Raw genomic sequence first — 6,243 nt, 5'->3', positions numbered from 1 at the left:
CGTGACTTTCCGGATGTCTTTCCGGAGGATGTTGTAGGAATTCCACCAGTGAGAGATGTGGAGTTCAGCATCGACTTAGTGCCAGACACCGTGCCTATCTCTAAGGCACCGTACAGACTTGCTCCTACCGAGATGAAAGAGTTGAAGGAGCAGATTCAGGAGTTGTTAGAGAAAGGCTTTGTTCGTCCTAGCTTTTCTCAGTGGGGAGCTCCTGTGTTATTTGTGAAGAAGAAGGATGGCAGTATGAGACTGTGCATCGATTACCGAGAGCTCAACAGGGTCACAGTGAAGAACAAGTATCCATTGCCGAGGATAGAGGATTTATTTGACCAGTTGCAGGGAGCTTCGGTGTTCTCCAAGATCGACCTGCGATCTGGTTATCATCAGTTGCGTGTTAGAGATGCAGATATGTCCAAGACTGCTTTCAGGACACGATATGGGCATTACGAGTTCTTAGTGATGCCATTCGGGATGACCAATGCTCCAGCGGTTTTTATGGATCTCATGAACTGAGTCTTTCAGCCGTATTTAGATCAGTTCATCATAGTCTTTATTGATGATATCTTGATCTATTCTAGGAGCATCGAGGAGCATAGACAGCATCTTCAGACAGCCTTGCAGACTTTGAGGGAGCATCGGTTGTATGCCAAGTTCAGCAAGTGAGAGTTTTGGCTTGAGCAGGTGGCATTTCTTGGCCACATTATTTCGAGAGATGGGATTGCAGTTGATCAGTCTAAGGTTGAGGCAGTGCAGAATTGGGGTATTCCGAAGAATGCTTCAGAGATTCGCAGTTTCTTGGGTTTGGCAGGATATTATAGGAAGTTCATCAAGGGTTTTTCCTCTATTGCAGTACCCTTGACTTCCTTGACCAAGAAGAATGCGAAGTTTATCTGGAGTTCAGACTGTCAGAGGAGCTTCGATCAGCTGAAGGAAGCACTCACTACTGCACCAGTGTTAGCGATGACAGTACCACACGAGGAGTTAGTGGTGTACACCAATGCGTCTAAACTGGGTTTAGGCGCAGTGCTTATGCAGTGTGGTAAGGTTATTGCGTATGCGTCGAGGCAGCTGAAGATTCATGAGCAGAACTACCCGACGCATGACTTGGAGTTGGCCGCAATGGTCTTCGCTTTGAAAATCTGGAGGCACTATCTGTATGGCGAGAAGTGCAAGATTTTCACAGACCACAAAAGTCTCAAGTACTTCTTCGCACAAAAGGAGTTGAACATGAGACAGCGCAGATGGTTGGAGTTGGTGAAGGACTATGACTGTGACATTAGCTACCATCCGGGTAAAGCTAATGTAGTGGCCGATGCTTTGAGTCGGAAGTCGTCAGTGGTATCATGTTTGACCGTACAGTTACCACTACAGAGCGAGATTCAGAGATTTGGCTTGGAGTGTTATCCGAGTGGTCGTGCACCGAGCTTGTCAGTGTTGACGGTGCAGCCAGTTCTGCGAGATCGGATTAGGGAGGGACAGTCTACTGATGAGGAGTTGCAGCGATGGAGACAGAGAGATGAGGCTAGAGGTAACCTCTTGTATACAGTGGAGGATGATATCGTTCAGTACCGTGGTAGGATGTGGGTACCGAACGTCGATCAGTTGAGAGCTGAGATTTTAACAGAGGCTCACACATCTCCGTACTCCATTCACCCCGGAAGTACGAAGATGTACAAAGATTTGCAGCTATTGTATTGGTGGCCCGGGATGAAGAGTGACATCGGGAGAGTGGTGTCAGAGTGCTTGACTTATCAGCAAGTCAAGGCAGAGCATCAGCGTCCAGCAGGACTTCTTAGACCTCTTCCTATTCCGGAATGGAAATGGGAGAATATTACGATGAACTTTGTGGTTGGCTTACCGAGGAGTGCCAGAGGTTGCACAGCGATTTGGGTGATTGTGGATAGACTCACCAAGTCAGCTCATTTCTTGCCGGTGAGAACTACTTATTCTTTGACACAGTATACAGAGCTTTACATCAGAGAGATTGTTAGACTGCATGGCATACCATTGTCTATTGTGTCAGACAGAGATCCGAGATTCACATCTGCGTTTTGAAAGAGTCTGCACACAGCATTGGGGACTAGGCTTTTGTTCAGCACAACATTTCATCCCCAGACAGATGGTCAGTCTGAGAGGGTGATCCAGGTTCTCGAGGATCTTCTGAGAGCTTGTGTCATTGATTTTCGGGGCTCTTGGAAGACTAGACTGCCATTAGTGGAGTTTACCTATAACAACAGTTTTCAGTCGTCTATAGGTATGGTTTCTTATGCAGCATTGTATGGGAGGAGATGCAGATCTCCTGTGCATTGGGATGAGGTTAGTGAGCGGATTTTACTGGGTCCTGAGATTGTGCAGCAGACAGCTGACATTGTGACTCAGATTCGAGATCGGATGAGGACTGCTCAGAGTCGTCAGAAGAGTTATGCAGATGCCAGACGACGAGATTTGGAGTTCGCTGTAGGTGATCACGTATTCCTGAAGGTGTCACCGATGAAGGGAGTAGTGCGTTTTGGCCGGAGAGGCAAGCTTAATCCGAGGTATATAGGGCCATTCGAGATCTTGGAGAGAGTTGGCACGTTGGCCTACCGTTTAGCTCTACCACCGGGGCTAGCGGCAGTGCACAACGTTTTCCATGTATCCATGCTTCGGAGATATTTCTCCAACCCGTCGCATGTGTTGGATTTCGAGCCCTTACAGTTGCCACCAGATCTAGTGTATGAGGAGAGGCCAGTGCGGATCTTGGCAAGGGAGGAGCGGAGGCTTAGGACGCGGGTCATACCGATGATCAGAGTCCAGTGGCTGAATCACTCGGAGGAGGAAGCTACTTGGGAGACCGAGGCAGATATGAGAACTCGCTACCCGGAGTTGTTCGGGTAAGTACTTTAATTTCGAAGACGAAATTCAATTTAAGGGGGGGAGAATTGTAACACCCGGTATTTTAAATACGTAAATCCGCATGCATAATTAGGATATTTAATTATTTAAATTTTAGATTTATGGGTTAAATAATTATGTGAATTATTTGTGCATGATTTAATTTATTTTTTTAAGCATTTAACCCATAATTAGTGATTTTTATGATTTTTAGCATTTTAATTATTTTATCGCATAGACGGGACCGTGGACGGACGAGATGACAACTTTCTAGCCAATTAATTTCATGAGCCTTTTTAGAGCCCAAAAATATTATTTTGAGTTTTATTATCTCAAAATTTTTAGTATTTAATTTTATATAATTTTAGGAGTCCATTTTTATTCAAAATAAGCCAAAATATTGACTTCTTAGTATTTTTAAAATTCCCTAAATTTATAATTTTGGGATTTTGTATATGATTAACTTAAATTATCAGATTTTAATTTTTATTTAGAGTTTTAAAATTTTAGGTTTTATATTTAAAACTTTTAATTATCCTAAAACCTATTTTAATTAAAAATAAAACTCTAACCTAATTCCCCCCCCCCCCCCCCCAAACCCCACGTTATTCTTCCTCTTAGCCGCCTCCCTCTCCTCCATATTCATCTTCTTCCTCGATCAACAAGCCTTCAAGAAGACACCATAGCCACGATTTTGAAGCTTCCAAGTCGGTTGTCATCGCCCCGTCGTCCCGGAATCGTCTCACGCTCTTCCTTCTCTTAGTTTTCGGTGCAAGGCATGTTCCTTTCCATTTTAATGTGCCATATTAGTGATTATATGTGTGTGTGCGTGAGCAGTAGCATTTTTCTCAGATTTTTCAGAAAAATTCGATGAGTTTTGTTGGATTGAAGCATGTGAATTTGTGTTCATTCATCTCACGTTCTTCCTTGCATGGACGGTCCTAGGCTGCTGGCTCGTGTTCATTAGGTGTGATAGGATTCGTAGGGTCAATCCAAGGCAGGTCTAAGTCTTAGTTGAGAGCCGGTCGATCGGGAGAAACCGTGGTTGCACAGTAGGTCGGAAGTTTACGGGATTTTCGAAGCGTCGCTCGCTAGGACTGTGTAGGGATCGAGATGGGTCAAGGTATGGCTCGTTGGAACCGCCCGGGCGTGGGTCACGTCTGGGCGACGGAGCTCCGGCCGGTGGGTGGCCGGAGCTGGCCGGCAGCAGGCCGCAAAGCCTGCTGCTCACGGCTGAGGAGGAGCTGGGTAGATGGGGGTTGTCGGGTTGGGTGGTCTTGGTGGAATTGGGTCGGGTAGTGGTCTGGGCCGAGTCGGAGTGGCTCGGGTCGGATCAGTAGGTTAGTGGGTCGGGTTAGGTTGGTCAGGGTCCGGGTTTTACGGGCCGGGCTCGAGTCTTTTATTTTTAAAATATTTTATGAATTAATGGGTTTTTGGGCCAATTAATTTGAAATAAAATTATTTGGACTCCCAAATAATTTTATTTGGGCTTTTAAAATTTTAATTAAGTTAGTCCATTAATTTTATGGGCTTTTGAGCCCATAAAAGTTATTGGGCCAGTCTTTGGGCTTTTGGGCCCATTGGGCCAGTTTAAGTTGTTTTTGGGCCTAGAATGTTTTATGGGCTTTAAATTATTTTAATTGGGCTTAGAACAATTTTATTGGGCTTAAGTATATTATTGGGCCAGATTTAAGTAATTGGGCTTGAGTGTTAGGGCCAGCAGTCCAGTACAATCCATGAGAAATTGCATGTGTCCTGATTATATATTTAATTATTTTTATGCATTTAAGTTATTTTAATATTTATATGTTAGTAAGAAATTAAATTAAATATATATGAAGGACACACATTTTATTTAAGTACATGCATTCATGAAATAGTTTTATGCATAATTAAATGTTTAAGGTTGAGCAATAATAAAATATTTTATGTTGGAAGTTGAAGTAGTGTGACAATTTAAGGGGGATTCGTCCCCATATGTGAACTATTGAAGGGCAGTTTACTGCCAATTTAAGAGGTGATTCGTCACCGCCACGTACGTTGGTTTCCACGCTGATCAGTATTTAATGTATGATTTAAGGTTACACAACGGATACAACCATGCGATGTTAGAAATTTAACTGCTCAACAATATTTATGTATTATGTTATTTAAGTTAATTTAAGTTATGTTTATGCCATGATATTTTTAAGCACGCTCATTCATGTATATGTTATGTATTAATATTTAATTGTTTTAAATTATTTTTAAACCCTTGTTATGTTAGCATGTTGGGCCTCTAGGCTCACTACACTGGTATGGTGCAGGTGAGTTCGTAGAGGAGGATGTAGCTCCTACCGACGGCGAGGACATATGAGCGGACATGCAGTGACCCCGTGACCGTGATAGATGTCTGAGTCACATTGCATGTTTTAATTATGTCAGCATGTTACACTTTTTAATTATTTTTCAGTGGTTGTGGTTTTGAATATTTTCAGTGCATGCAAATTTTACACCATTTTTTTTATGCAGTATTTTTAATTAAATGTTTGACTCAGATATTTATTTTATTTAAAGAATGCAATTTTTATTTAAGTTATTTATTTATTTATTTTAAATCTTTTTTATTCTGTGCATATATGTATGGGCATATATGTGCATATTTTATTTAGTAAGTATATATATATATATATATAAAAAAAATTTTCGCATATTTATTTATTTATTAATTATAGAGTTAGGATCGTTTCAAAGTATATATTCGAAAAAAGTCATACTTTTGATATAAAAATATTTTTTCATGAGTCAAGTCTCTTGAAGATCTGTTTCACATAATTGAACAACGAAACTTTAAGTTTTTGTGTTTTAAATAATACCTACATTAGTTGGATTTTAAATCATTTACAATTAGTTTATTTAGTTATTGTTGGACCCGGATAAGGGGTTATTATAATTGATTTTGAAATGAGATTTTATCCAAAACATGAGATATTGATGTCACATATATCAAAAATAGCCTAGATACATTATTTACAATTATTAACAAACATACTTAAATTAAACGATAATAAATTTGAAACTCACCGGAATCAATATAACAAATCGAAAGTCGATGTCGTGTAGTTCGTCTGTCACCAAAATTTTAAATATAACACAACATCTCGACTTCGAGCCAACTTGAAAAATAAGTAGCGCAACACATTCAGAATCTTAAACAACTAAGCATTTGAAGCTAAAAACAAAATCCCATCAAAATTTCTTGGATTTGGATGACATAACATCGTAATCCAGAGCCCACCCGACGAAATTAATCAATTTTTTTTCCTAAAAATTTCATTTTCAGAGAGTTAAACTTGCAAGCACTTGAAAATAGTAAAACAAATTTGGAAT

Source organism: Henckelia pumila, chromosome 3 (assembly GCF_033568475.1).
Source record: "Henckelia pumila isolate YLH828 chromosome 3, ASM3356847v2, whole genome shotgun sequence".
NCBI lineage: Eukaryota > Viridiplantae > Streptophyta > Magnoliopsida > Lamiales > Gesneriaceae > Henckelia > Henckelia pumila.
Note: the sequence above shows the minus strand (reverse complement) of the source record.